This window comes from Rhodnius prolixus, unplaced genomic scaffold, assembly GCF_049639745.1.
Source record: "Rhodnius prolixus isolate KJV_2025 unplaced genomic scaffold, Rpr scaffold_3, whole genome shotgun sequence".
Lineage (NCBI taxonomy): Eukaryota > Metazoa > Arthropoda > Insecta > Hemiptera > Reduviidae > Rhodnius > Rhodnius prolixus.
Genome location: NW_027411603.1, coordinates 21,273,203 through 21,288,851, shown reverse-complemented (window position 1 = coordinate 21,288,851; position 15,649 = coordinate 21,273,203). Strand labels below are relative to the sequence as shown.

The 15,649-nt window shown below is 34.6% G+C and overlaps 1 protein-coding gene and 1 non-coding gene across 2 annotated transcripts in view; both read right to left on the bottom strand.

The window, feature by feature from the left end:
• LOC141453122 (uncharacterized) overlaps positions 1–15,649 on the bottom strand; it is a 183,192-nt gene that overhangs the window by 138,996 nt on the left and 28,547 nt on the right. The gene's annotated exons all lie outside the window — the stretch shown is intronic.
• On the bottom strand, positions 6,978–7,116 carry LOC141453870 (U4 spliceosomal RNA). The gene has a single exon (XR_012458268.1). It is a non-coding gene; the product is annotated as a U4 spliceosomal RNA (small nuclear RNA).

Below are 15,649 nucleotides of genomic sequence, written 5' to 3'. Positions count from 1 at the left end.
GATTTTAATTCCGCACACTGTGGGGGTTTTTTCAAACTAAATTCCACGCTTAACTGGTTAAGTAACATAAATCATTAAATAATTCAAAACCAGAAACCAAAAAGTTTCTTACACAAGTGGCAGAACTTTTGATTAAATCAATTTTATTCAAATGTGGTATTCTGCATCAAATATGGACGCTCACTAAACTTAAGTGATCCTTTAAAGGTAGCTAATTACATCTTTTCTTCTGAAAGTACCTTAAGAATCATTTATATGTTCGACTCATTCAAGGAATATTTGTAGATCTATAGTGGACAATAAGTTTACAACATTTGTAGATCTATAGTGGACCATAAGTTTACAAAATTTGTAGATCTATAGTGGACAATAAGTTTACAAAATTTGTAGATCTATAGTGGACCATAAGTTTACAAAATTTGTAGATCTATAGTGGACAATAAGTTTACAACATTTGTAGATCTATAGTGGACCATAAGTTTACAAAATTTGTAGATCTATAGTGGACAATAAGTTTACAAAATTTGTAGATCTATAGTGGACCATAAGTTTACAAAATTTGTAGATCTATAGTGGACCATAAGTTTACAAAATTTGTAGATCTATAGTGGACAATAAGTTTACAAAATTAGTAGAAAATCTTTAGAGCCATTTATTAATGAAATCTAAAAAAAAAAAAAATTAACTTTTAAAATTCTTTATAACAAAGAAGCAATTGTGCTTGACAGATTTTGTTAAAAATTCCTCCACCTTATTTACTAAGTTGTAAGTTTTTAATAGTTTTCAATGTTGAATGTTTTGTAACACAATTACTTACTAGGCTGCCGGAATACCTAGCCGAAAGCCGTAATTCGAAAGAATAAAATAGACTACCTAATATTAGTATATGTACCGCCGAAGCGATTGCCCGTACTGTCAGAAACTAATTGATGATTGATCCTCTACATCACTTATCGTTATATTGCCCGAATTCACGCCAAAAATTCCTAGAAAACCATTTTATACTTGCCGACAGTGAAAAAATTAAAATAAAACATTTGCTAAATGTCGACAGTGTTACGAAATTAAACTCTTCATTTTTGTTTGTTGTAGATTCCATAGAAATGTCTAAAACAGCTTCATCTTCGTAATAACAGAATTTTGAAATCAGATAGAAATGTACCACATAATTTGTGCTTTGTAAATATATTTTAAGATTGTTCTTTTAGTAAGCCATTAAGTGGCATCACTTAGTACGAAGATTGTTATCTTTGTTTTGATAAGAGTGCTTTTATAATTTCAATTTTTGGTTTTCTTTTCTTGTTTTTCTGAACCAAACTCAAATATTGTACAAAATTTTTCTTTTACAATAAAATATACAGGGTGACCAGAGTTATATGCTCCACCCACTTTTTTTTTAAAGGCCGGAAATTTCGAAAAGATAAAAAACACGTTTTCAATCATTTTTAGTCTAGTTTATTTTCAGTGATTGAGCCATTTTTTTAAACCCATGTATCTCGAGATACAGTATCCAACTTTTGTTTTTCAAATGGAACGTTATATTTTTTGTTGCATATGTTTATAGTATTTGAGCTCCTAAAAAAAACAGAATAACATTTTTTGAAATCGGTTAGGTTTTTCAAAAGTTATGGTAATTTAAAATATGAAAAACAAATTTCAGTTTACTGTCAAAGTTACGTTATTTTTTTTTAAAGAATCTGTTCAAACTGGGCACAATCAACGGACAGGCAAGCCAAAACAGTGGACTCCCACGCTTTGCTTGTAGCAGCACTTATGGTGGCGAAGTCAAGATCTAGGCAGGATAGAGTTATTAGACGTTTCAGATCATCGACTGAAGCCACGAGATTAAGGATACTGTACACTTTATTTTTTAGGTATTCCCTACAAAAAATACAGTTCTCTCTGTAGAAGTATGGGCCGATTAGTTGATTTCCTAAAACTCCACACCAAACGTTTGTAGAAAAAACAACCTGAACGTCGAATAACTCTAGCCTGCCCGGATCATAACTTCGCCACCATAAGTGCTGCTACAAGCAAAGCGTGAGAGTCCACTGTTTTGGCTTGCCTATCCGTTGGTTGTGCCCAGTTTGAACAGATACTTTAAAAAAAAAATAACGTAACTTTGACAGTAAACTGAAATTTGTTTTTCATATTTTAAATTACCATAACTTTTGAAAAACCTAACCGATTTCAAAAAATGTTATTCTGTTTTTTTTTAGGAGCTCAAATACTATAAAAATATGCAACAAAAAATATAACGTTCCATTTGAAAAACAAAAGTTGGATACTGTATCTCGAGATACAGGGGTTTAAAAAAATGGCTCAATCACTGAAAATAAACTAGACTAAAAATGATTGAAAATGTGTTTTTTATTTTTTCGAAATTTCCCGCCGTTAAAAAAAAAGTGGGTGGAGCATATAACTCTGGTCACCCTGTATATCTACCTAATTAAAAAAAATTATTCAAAAATGGGGATTTAGAGGAATACGGGTTAGCTGCCAATTAGACGCAAATCTAGGGCTAAGATTGTCCGGTTCTTTAATTCTATGTCTCTTTACATGTAGTCGCTAAGTTGACCTTTTGAAGCGAAGATACCGCCATCTACACTTCATCTAGACACCATAGAAAACAGGTTTATCTACAACACTAACAGTAATGAAAAAAAGGTTTTGCAAGAAATGGGAAATTAAAGTAAATCCAGACTGAAACCATGGTTTTATTTCTTTCTTGTGCAAACAGAAGATTGGGTTCTAGCGGCATGGTCAATCTATTATTTGTATTAAATACCTTGGACTTAATTTTTGACAGAAATCAGATCCTTAGAGCCAACGTAAATGATGGATTGTTACAGCTAAAGCTATAATGTTCCTCATTGTAGTGTCAAGACTTCAAACTGCTCTCGTATAAGTCAGCGGAGTGGTCATTCCGTAAACAGTTCAAAAAAAAAACCTTCTTAAGGGAGTAAAAATTGATTATTTAAGAAAAGTCAGGTAAACAAAATATTTTCGCGATCACACGGCAGAGGTAGGGCAAACATTTAAAGGTTCTTAAAGCATTAAAATCAAGTTATTTCCTAAAAGAGAGAAAAAAACTTTTATAAAACTCTCTCTGTACTAACTTCTTTTAACCAGGATCTGAGAGACAAAACGAAGAAGTCAAATAATGGTTGAAGTCACACACTTACCTAAAACAAAAAATAATAATAATGAATTAGATATACATTTTTAATGAACCAAGAAATAAATAAATTTCTATTTTAATTTCATAATTTAGGAATTAACAATACATATAATTTATGTATTATGCAAAAAGTAATACAAGTAAATGATATCTGAGATTAATAAGGCATGATGAATAAAGTAACTATCGAATGGTAAATAGTACACTTTAAGTGAACCAGTGACAGGGAACAGTCCCAAGGAAATCTCGGAGGCACTGTAGGTTCAGTCGTTCAGATGGATTGTCAGGAATGGCGAGAGAAAGTATGAAAGAATTAGGTAATAAGAGAGGTGTTTGGTATTTATGGTGTATTGCCTGGGATGTTGAGGTCGTTGAGAAGAATTTAGTTTTGTCCCGTAGAAAGGAGCATCAAGTAGCGGACCCAGGGTAAATATTTGGAAGTCTGAATGGGTTATAGATTTGGTTGCACCAAATAGTTCTAGTCCTTAAGTTCAAATGGGTTTAATTGTTGTACTCAACATTTGTTTCTTCAATTCCGTTGGAAACTTATTCTCACCAAAGAAGTCGGTAAAGAAGTTTAGGCCTTTTAGTCATTGATTGTATCGGTACTGCATAAAGTAGAGGATTGTTACTAGAAGACTGTAGGATAGAAGCCCTACCGAAAAATGAGCTTCATTTTGAAACTGAATTTTGAGTATAAGTAGGTTCCGCGGATATCAGAAAAATATTATTTTTACAGAATCCATCTTGTTCTGTTTCGGCATTTCAAAATGAATTTAATCAAAATTAAGGTAAAACCAAACGATAAATTTCTGTATTTCAAAAAAGTGTTGTAACGAGTAAAAACTGGAATTTCGAAAGGTCTATAAAATGAATGGTTAATCGTTTGGGGAGGATGCCTTCAGGGATTTAGAATAGAGAAGGGTAATGGTGGAGATTTAGGTTATTTTGATGGTTTCATACAGGAGCAAACTGATATAGGGTTTGAACAAAGGGTATCTTGTATCATAATGGATACAACTTCTAGGCTGAGATCGTTGGTATAACTGAGAGCTACTGAATGTTGGAAGAGAAACAGGGAGAGCTTACTCTCTTAAAGAGTTAAGATTCTAAGAGCCCTTACGCCACTGCGACCTCTTCGGATCTATTGTGGCTCCCTCCACTCTACAGCTCGCCTCCAGACCCGTCCGTTTAATCAGAATCTTCATTCTGGAAAGCAGCTCCTGGATAAAGCTCTCAGACCTTGGTTTTTCCTCCCCGAGAAGTAACTTCCTTAGCCAGACAAGCCCTTCGCACTAACGCAACACGTGCAGTACCGTTTCTTCCTCTTCCTGACAGAACCTACAGAGGCTATCATCTACCAAGCCCATGCGATGATGCGATGCATGTGTTTTCTGAGCCTGCTAGTGGCCGGGTAAATAGGCCTACAATTATCCTTATTATCCACGGATTAATTCTGCAGTCAGCCTTGGCGAATAGCCCGTTATGAACTCCTTCGCCTGTGTCTGCCCTGTGGTGGCAAGCCACCACTCCTGAGTGGCCGCTGTTTCAAGACACTTGGAGACCCCAAAATAGGGCTCCAGGCCAACGAAGTGTCCCGTAGAGCCTTTCCTGGTCAATCAATCTGCCGCTTTGTTTCCCTTATGTCCTGAATGACCTTATTTTGGTCACCAATTTCCTTCAGGGCAACAAGACAATCCCATACCAGCCTTGAATTGACCTGGTGTGAACCCATATCTCGCTGAGCCGCCTGGCTGTCCGAGAAAATCACGACCTTGGAATTACTTATTCCTCGTCCAACAATCTCAGCAGCACAGAACCTAATTGCAGCTAGCTCAGCCTGAAAGACTGTAGCTAGTTTCCTAGGCTAACCGAAAAGCTACATTTCGGCTTCACCCCGTACACTCCTGCTCCCACACCCTCCTCCATCTTGGAGCCATCCGTGTACCACATCGAATCTCCAACAACTAGGGGTCCACGTCTCCAAGCCTCCCGGTCCCGATAAAGATTTTGAAAGGCATGGAGTAAGAAGAGGTGAAAAATTCAGATATTAGATGAAGCTTGGTGGAGCTCTGAATTAGAAAAGAGGATGTAGGAGAGACTCAACATCCATGTCAAAAAGAATGTGTACAGTTCTTTTGAGTACCTGAACATGCAGGGTTAGTGGGCAAATGACTAAGTGGTAAATCTAGTTGACCTAGCAATGGTTGCCTCTTGCAATTAATATACAAACTTAAAAATAACTACAACTTTACTTAAAGCCACCAATCTGTCACCTACGCAAAAATTGACAACTACATTAAGATTAAGTTCTCAATAACTTAAAAATATAGCAAAAAAAAAAAATTAATAATGTAAATATGCAGAAAATAAAATAAAAATAAATTATATCGATTAACAGTAACTACATTTCAGATATTATGATGTAATACCCAATTTGCATAATTGTTTATGACAGTTAGTTGTAGATATATTTTTTGCTGACTTAAACTTGTGTAACTTCATTCCTCTTTTATTCATTATAAAAACAATCAAAAAAAATTGTAACGGGACTAAAATTTCTTGAGATAATGGATAAATATAAAGCAAAGTGGCTACAGAATAAATGCTTCCGTTTATTTAATGATAGTATTGAACAGATTTTAAAGAGAAATCATTTAATGATTAATTTGCATTTTCTCAGTAAAATGCATTAACGGTTTCAACTCATGCATAAATAAACACGGAACACTGGCAACATTTTTTAAAAGTATTCCTCAAATTGATATGGACATGTGTGCATGAAGGTTATTTTTTTTGCATTGATTTTACTGTTATTTTACGTTACTGAGAAATTGAATATTAAATTATTATTACCCCCGTACTAGACTTAAAAGAACAGAACTAAACAGACTCTATCGACTACTTAAAAGACTCTTAGACGATAGATCTAAACCAGAGGACCCCAAACTTTTTACCCAGGGGGCCAGTTCACTGTCCTCAGACCATTGGAGGGCCGGACTATAAAACAAACTATTTTAAAGTAAAAAAAAAATAAACAAAACGGGAACAAATAGAATATTTCAAATAAAGAACAAGTAAATTTAAATCAACAAACTGCCCAGTGTTTCTGTGGGAATTATAGACCTGCTTTTGGCTAATGAGATGGTCCAATGTCCGGTTTAGTTATGGTGCTCAAGCCTTTCTTCCTACTTCTGCTGTTATTTTACACTGTTTTCGGAGCCGTGACGCGTGCATCTCGCGTCATTGGAAGTAGTACTGTACATGAGCGACGCAGCACTTTGCGGCATCGCCACATATAGTGCTTCTCTCACTGACCACCAATGAAAGAGATGCCTCTTCCGGAAGTGCGGCGAGGGCCGGATAAATGTCCTCAGGGGGCCACATGTGTTTGGAATAGAGCTGTGAATGAATCCAAACTACTTAGGTCTATAGTAAACGTTCCTTTTTATGTCTCTAATAGGACTATACACACAGATCTTAACGTTCGTTTTATCCCCAAAATCCGAAACAGGAAACTCCAATGCAACCTACAATCACAGGCACATCCTCTTACAGAAACCCTTTCTTTAAGAACTCTTCCCGATAACCTGGACAAGACGCCTTAAGAGACAGTGGCCTAGTCAACTCCTCTCTAGCGAAGAGAGTGACTAAATACAATTGTTCAGTGTTTTGGAGTGTTACCACTGGGTAACTTTTCCACTCGTTAACTGCTATTCTTCAGGATTATCGTTGCTCTTTTGAAAGCGCCAAAAGTGCTTTATTTAGCACAAATAAAGGAGAAAAAAGAAACAAATTATTATTATAAGTGATAGAAAGTTATTGTGTTATTTCACAGCTTCATGGCGGGGTCTTGGTAAAAGTTTTCTTCAACTAGCAATAATCGCACCTCAGGAGGCTTTCATTGGTTACGATATTGCCACTTGCAAGGTGGTTTTATATGTAATTTGTATTAATTTATGCTTTACCCAACGTGAGTCCTATAAATCAAATAAACCAATACAAGTTATCGTGTTATTCATTTGCATTTTAATGCAATCCTGAGCAATCTCCAGTACATCTTTTCTCGATAGAAATGTTGATATTCTGTTCTTAGAAGTGATATTCCTAAAGCTGTTTTTGTAAAATTGCTTTGAAAATCTATTTGCTAATTTTTAGTGGAACTTCTTGTCGGATATCTCTTTGTCTTTTTAAACATAAAAACAAAGTTAAAATTATGGGAGAGATTTTAATACTTTGCAATCATTTGACCACTACATCTCAGCTGACTCATTATTTTGTAGATTAACTTCCATCACTTACGAGATATATTATTTATTATAAGTAGGGAACGGATTCGTATGTATTTACATATTTTTTTTCTAGGCAATTTACAGACGTTTTTCAACTAGAAGTATTCATACTGACACTTTTTAAGCCGTTTGAGTCGACTTTTATTTCACATATTTGGATGTTATCGCATATTTATACATATTTGATTAAAATAAATAAATATTTCTACATATTTAATCAAAATATGTACATATTTTTCATTTTGGGCATATTTTCATAATTGGGAGGTGGTTGACAGGAACTGTGAACCACAGACTGTAGGGCTGTGAATCACAGTGGGTACAATGGTTATTGTAATTTACACAGAATGCTGCTAAACAGTGACGGGCACTTGTTAGTTCTTTAAAAGTTGTCTGAAGTTGTCTGTTCTTTCAGCTCGTTCGTTGAAGTGTCCAATTCATTTCGTTTGGTCACTTAGTGTATTCTTTTTTGGGTGAAATGCCATGAACATCTGCCTCAAACAAACAACTGGTTGCTAAATATCTTCGCGAGTTTCCAGCAGAACTTTTTCGAAGTGATGGAGACATTTTGTACTGCACAGCTTGTGACAAGCGCGTTTCTTGCTCTCAACGTTCCCAAGTCACCCAACATATTGCCACCGGATCGCACATAGAGAATAAAAACAGAAAGAAAGAGAGGACGTCCTATCAAGCCTTCCTTACATCTCCATCATCAAGTAAGTCTACTCTGAGTACAGATCTGTGTCGGGCTTTGGTTAGAGCAGATATCCCTTTCCACAAACTTAAAAACTGGTAGAAGTACTGAGCAAGAACAAAGGGTGGGAGACCATCTGCCAGATTTCTGATATTATCAGTGGAACAGAAGTCACCTCAGAACATCGTGTACCCTTTACAACCAACGAGATAATTCTTTCAGCAAGGCACCTATAACATCTGTAGATGTTGAACGATCTTTTAGTCGTTAGAAGTCCATCTTACGCCCAGATCGTCGTCACTTTACGTTCCCACATTTGAAATTTCATGTGGTTGCAAACAATTTCGAAGAGTGAAGTTTTCAAAATTGAAAATTTAACACATCTTTTTATAAATAGTAAAAATGTTCTTTGTTGTATAAATCATTATAACTTTTAAAAACAAATTATTTTGTTCCTAATAAATTATTATAAATTGTAAAAATGTTCTTTTCTTGTATAAATAATTATAACTTGCCCCCCCCAAAAAAAAATTCCATTTTCATAAAAAAAAAAAAATGTCCATTTTACTTAAATATTCCAGAAAATATTTTAAGAAAATCACATATTTTCCACATAATTGACGAAAATAAATGCATATTTTAATTAAATATTTGGCATTTTTAAATACATAAAAATCCGTTCCTTAATTATAAGTCTTCAAAAAGAGTTTTACACTTCTTTACTTTTAGCTAATACTTTTTTGTTTATATAACAAATGAACTGATCTTTAATCAACAATAGAATTTTATAACAATTGAATATTACTATTTTTTGTTTCTTACGCAAAGCTTTAATAAACATAATTTATATGTTTTAAAATAACAATAGTAAAGGACAAACACTAGAAGAGAAGTAATGGGAAATGGGAGAAATAGCTTAACTAGCATTCATGTTCTAAGAATATTGAAATAGAAAAATTATAGTTCACAAAACGGTGAACTGACAATATTTAAAAACAAAATATTGCAATAATTTATAATTGAAAATATTATCAGACAGAAGATTGCCTCATAGCTGATCGAAACTTCTTCATCAGCTTAATTACTATTATAATAGTTGACCAACGCAGGCCGATATACTATTGTGAAAGACTCTATTAATATAAATAAAATATAAGGAAATTGATCGAATTAAACTGAAATTAATTCTTTTTTTTATTGAAAACAACGACATTATTTGTCTTTTAAATTTCATTTTTGCCTGGGAATTGCACAACCTCTTTAATCAATAAACAGAATTTGTAAATAAAGTTTGTAGTTGAGTGATATGAAATTAATTATAGGTGTTCTTATCATAAAAAGGCCCAGGAAAACGTTTTGGACCATCCTGATACTAACATTAATCAGAATCTCAATAGTTTCCTACTCGACAAATTTTTACGAAATTTTATACAATTATGGACAAAAGTTGTATCCATATAAAGATAAAATATAAACAAAATCTATCGAGTAGTTTACGAGATAATTGAAGTTAAAGATTTCACTGTTTCAAACAAACCAAAATTTAACTCTAAATACCTCGTTTCCTACTCGACAAATTTTTACGAAATTTTATACAATTATGGACAAAAGTTGTATCCATATAAAGATAAAATATAAACAAAATCTATCGAGTAGTTTACGAGATAATTGAAGTTAAAGATTTCACTGTTTCAAACAAACCAAAATTTAACTCTAAATACCTCGTTTCCTACTCGACAAATTTTTACGAAATTTTATACAATTATGGACAAAAGTTGTATCCATATAAAGATAAAATATAAACAAAATCTATCGAGTAGTTTACGAGATAATTGAAGTTAAAGATTTCACTGTTTCAAACAAACCAAAATTTAACTCTAAATACCTCGTTTCCTACTCGACAAATTTTTACGAAATTTTATACAATTATGGACAAAAGTTGTATCCATATAAAGATAAAATATAAACAAAATCTATCGAGTAGTTTACGAGATAATTGAAGTTAAAGATTTCACTGTTTCAAACAAACCAAAATTTAACTCTAAATACCTCGTTTCCTACTCGACAGATTTTTAAGAAATTTTATACAATTATAGACAAAAGTTGTCTCCATATACAGGTAAAATATAAACAAAATCTATCGAGTAGTTTACGAGATAATTGAAGTTAAAGATTTCACTGTTTCAAACGAAACCAAAATTCAACTCTAAATATCTCATTTCCTACACGACAGATTTTCGTAAAACGCCAAAAGATAGTTTAATCAACCCTTATACTTAAAATTTTGAACTGTGAGTTTTTGTTATGGAGTAAATATATAAAACTATACTAGATAACCGTGATGGACAGTATTAAGTCAAAAACACTTCACAAACTAAAAATATGTTGAGTTTTGATGAAGCCAAACTTCGTACTGATAACTGATCTCAATTTTATACGAATATATGACTAATTTTAATGCAATAATTATGTAAAATTAACCTTAGAATCTAATGAAAATCTATCTAATGATACTCGTAGATTCAAGATGTGTCCGAAACGTCTAGCTTGAATAATTTCTAAGGATGAATTTTGTTAAATTTATATACTGAAGTGCAGATTCAGGAAACTGGATAGAATAATTAAATCACTATATAATTGCTTTTATTTAAAGTATTAATAAAAACTAAAATTATTCTTCTTTACCCGAAACTATACTCCAGCGCTTTCCTCGTACTAGTTTTCCTATATCTGGATTCAAAGACTGAGAGCTGAGTAGTCTACATTAAGGCAGGTGTTTTATCAGTTAATCTTGATCTTTATGACGTTTTATTTAATTTCAAGGACGAAAATAGTTGCCCTCACAAGTGGTACTCCCAAAATAACATAAAATTTTGTGCAACAAACTTTGTAATGTCCGGGTATTTCTTACCTAAATAAGAATATATTTTGAGGGATTCCTATTTCTTGATATTTGTCTTTTAAAACCTAATCATTCTGGAATTCCACTGAGAGTGGCAGAGATAAGGCTACCATACGTCGCTAGAACTAAGTCTACAGCTAAGACGTTATTAACGTCTACAGGCCCCCAGGAAAGGCCCTGGGCCACGAGTATACCCGTCTTCAGTAGTTAAAAGGGGTTAAAACAAGGGAATTGTGTGTTTAGAATTGCCTGGATCTTCCTTAAGTCCTATTTTCTTCATTACAATATTTTCTCTCTTTTTATTCTATTTATTTATTTTTTTCTAGTACATCGTGGGCCACTAAAATTTCCTCAGTGGACGTCAGTTTGACTAAGCAATTTATTCTAAAATATCGAAATATTATACCTATTTACTATTTCAGAATGAGGTAGTTGTTTTGAGGTGGGATTAATGTGTTTAAAATTTAAATAAAAGTTGTTTTATAACTAAGTACATAACGAGGAAGTCAAATAATCAAAAGTCAAAAGTTAAAATTTGTAGATTTTATTTGTTCTAGATGTTTGCTTTTTATTTAAAGTTGCTGCCTTAAATTCCAGTTCGATTTCATTAATAGTGTAAAAGAATAGTATTTCAATTCCTGTACAAAAAAGTGAGAGAGAAATAAATATGACCTTAATCCCGAGCGAAAGTATTCCCATGACATCATCAACACAAAACCGGTTTTTAGCTTTGGATATGCGTTTCTACTAGACTGGACTAGGTTTTAATTCCTTAACAGATTTATGCGTAGTATTAGAGGCAATAATTTTTGGAAATGAAATTTATCATTGTCGACATTTTATAACATCGCAATTTACAATTATCACTATTTTCCTAACAAATATTGTAAAAACTTATCATTGTAGGTTACGAAATAAGGAATCATTTTCTCATAGATGTCGACGATCGCAACCACAATTCTACACCAAATCCTATTCAGTTGTTTCATGAATAAGTATTGTTCGATAAATATACATCCTAAATGAAAGGTATTTGGGTTTGAGTTGTGCTCTAATTGGTGTTGATATTCCAGATTTGGAATGGAGATTACAGGTATTCAGATTGTTGAGTGTAATACAGTTGGACTAGATGAATGAATGTTCATGAAGTGAGAGACCAGAGTCGTTACGGGGGTGTAGTGCAGTGCGTGCTTGCAATTGAATGAAGACACGTGTGTTATAGTGTCGTGTTTGTTGTCTCTGTGTGTTCATGAGAAAGATAGAATGTTAGCTACTGTGGACCTGAAACGGTTATACAATTTTCTGTTTCAACAATTATCATATTTATAATTGATTCATTACCTTCGGAAGTTTAGTCTAATAAATATGCATTCATGCAAATAGTGTACGCTTCGTACTCTCGCAGTGATTGCATGTGATTGTCTAGTAATCCAGCAGTAGTACCGCGAAAAACACTTAAAATGGAGTTAATGTATTTTTGTAGAATAATTTTAAAGATTACTTTTTCGGATTACGTAATTGAAACCATGTCCTCATGGGTCGATAGGAACATAAATAAGAGAACAGTTCTCATTAGACAATTAAATGTCAATTTTACAGACGTCCCATTAGCTTACTGTCAGGGCTAGGAAAGATTCTTGAAACTCCTGCTAAAACGTATTTTTCCAATAATTGAATCTGCTGGTATTCTCCCGGATCACCAATTTGGATTCAGGCGACAACACTCCACCATACAGCAATGCCATCGAGTTGTAGATGTAATCTCTACCTCCCTTGAGAAGAAGGAGTGTTGTTCTGGGGGTGTTCCTTGATGTGAAGCAGGCTTTCTATCGGGTGTGGCACACTGGACTTCTCTGGAAGCTCAACACCATCCTTCCAGCCAACTATTTCCTCATTTTGAAATCATACTTGACTGACAGACATTTTAGAGTGAAGGAAGGAACTATTCTTTCTCCATTCAGCCATGCTGACGCTGGAGTTCCGCCAAGGCAGCATACTAGGCCCCATACTGTACACAATCTACTCCTCAGACATACCTACTCATCCTCAAACTACTCTTCTCACCTATGCTGAAGATACTGCCATCTTATCTACTAACAAAGATCCATTAATAGCTCACAGAAACCTTCAGTCTCACCTCACCTCCTTAGAAAAATGGTTCAAAAAATGGGCTATCAAACTTAAAGAAACAAAATCTCAAAACATTACTTTCACTCTTCGACGCATCACTCTTCCTCCTGTCTTTTACAATCTTATTCCTTTACCAGTAGTCAACGTAGTCCGCTACCTTGGGCTTTACCTTGACAGAAGACTAACATGGAATCCTCATACACGACTTAAAAGAACAGAACTCAACAGACGCTTCCGACAACTGAAAAGACTACTCGACAACAGATCAAAACTCACTCTGGACAACAAAAGACTTATATATGTAAATATACTAAAGACAGTTTGGGCTTATGGCATCGAACTGTGGGGATCAACCAAACGCTCAAATCTGCAAAGGGTCCGGGGTCTTGCAATCTAAAATTCTTCGCTCTATAGTAAACGCTCCTTTCTACGTCACCAATCAAACCATTCACACAGACTTGAACATTCCTTTCGTCACACAAGTGGCAAAAACATGATTCAAACTCATCACAATCGACTTGTACAACATCTATCTTCCTGAACATTTCCAGACAACACTTCCAGACGTCTTAAAAGACAGTGGGCCTCGCGATCTCCTCTCTGATGAAGAGAGTCAGTAGAATTTAGAATGTTTTTGGAGTGTTACCGCTGGGTAACTTCTCCACTCTGATATGTGTGATATGTTGCTTATTGTTACCCTTGTTGCTTATAACGCAAAATGCGTTGATTGTAACTAAATAAATGATTAAAAAAAAAAAATTACAGAAATAGTTTATAATCAAAATATTTTTAAAACTTATATACTAGTACATTAAGATAAAAATGAGCGTACTAGATTATAGTTAGGAGATGCAGATAATTTTAAGCAGTATGCACCTCGCCTCGCAAAGAAGTAGGCACTAGAGTTCTTGGAAGGTCTATACAGCCTCACCAATACACCTGCAAGCAGCAAGCAATGGAGAATTACTAGGACTGCAGTATCCACTTTCTGCTGGTTCAGCGTATTTTGCTAGCTCCATCTTTCTAACTCTTATAATCTTAAGGATAACAGGATGAAAGCTATTCCATTCCATCTATAAAGATGGTAACTTTCTTCTGTAATAAATTTATTTAGTTTCAACAAATGTTTTGTGGAATTTTATTAAGAACTAACATGAATAAAGGTTAAAAAATTAACAATTGGTTCAATGAACAAAATTACCTCCAATATTTTGATAACTCGTTTTATCGTTGCCTCAATGAATCGCTTGCCTAGTATATTAACAGAAGAAATTATTAATAAAAGATTATTCTGGCATAAAGAGCAGCGCTAAAGTGCTTCAAGCTTTATGTAATAAATTTCAAATAATCTGTCCGAATTCTGCCATAAACAAGTATATAGTAGCGAGACTGTAAATAAACCATTGGCAAGTATTGGCTCAGAATTTGAAAATAGTCTGGGCATAAATATGAATAAATCTCAGTTTTAGAGTTAGTTTTAAAAAGCTGAAGGTAGATTTGGAAAACGATAATTATACTGCTCACTAGAAGAAGGTTATTTTCAAATTAAGGGGCCCATTATTCAACCTAAATTATAACGTCAGTTATACATGAGCACTTTGCAATACAGGTGCAATAGAAAATATAGTCCATTTCCTGGGTATGTGACCCGTACTCCAAGAATTTAGAATCAGTTGGCTAGGAGACAATTGTTTATCTTATGAAAAGGAGATTAATCACTTGAATGGTTACTACGGCTGGGACAATTTGTATGAATATACCACAGGAGAGCCTGGAGTTACGGATTGTATTTAATTTTGCATTTCAGTTTTTAATTTTTCCATTATAAACTAGTAAGTTTGTGAGAATCAACTTGTCGGACGGACTACGGTCCATGAACATGGGCTTTTTTGTGTATATGTACATCCAAAATTATCGTAATTTCTTTTCAAAAAAATAAACACATTATTACTATTCTCCATACTGTTATACGGGGCTGAGATCTGGGCAGACGCGCTCCAAAAAGAAGTATATAGAGAGAGGATGGCGCGGGTCCAGAGAGTTGGCGCGTTGCGGATTGCCTCTGCCTACCGAACAGTCTCTGAACCAGCCATTTTGGTCATCGCGGGTGTTACCCCCGTTGCGCTACTAGCTAGTGAAAGAAAACGGCTCTTCAAAAGAAGATGGGAAGCTGATAGGGCAGCAGCCGCCCGAGAAGAGCGAGAGCGCACTATGGCTGTATGGCAAGCTGCGTGGACGGAAGAAACCCGTGGCAGGTGGACGGCAGTCCTGCTCCCAGATGTCAGAAGCTAGGTCGGTAGGGGTTTTGGTGAGATAGATTACTACCTCACCCAGCTCCTCAGCGGGCACGGTTACTTCCGGCAGTTTCTCCGGAAGATGGGGAAGCGGCCGGGGGGGGGAATTGCCCCCCATTGCGTAGGAATGAGAGACGACGCCCATCACACATTTTT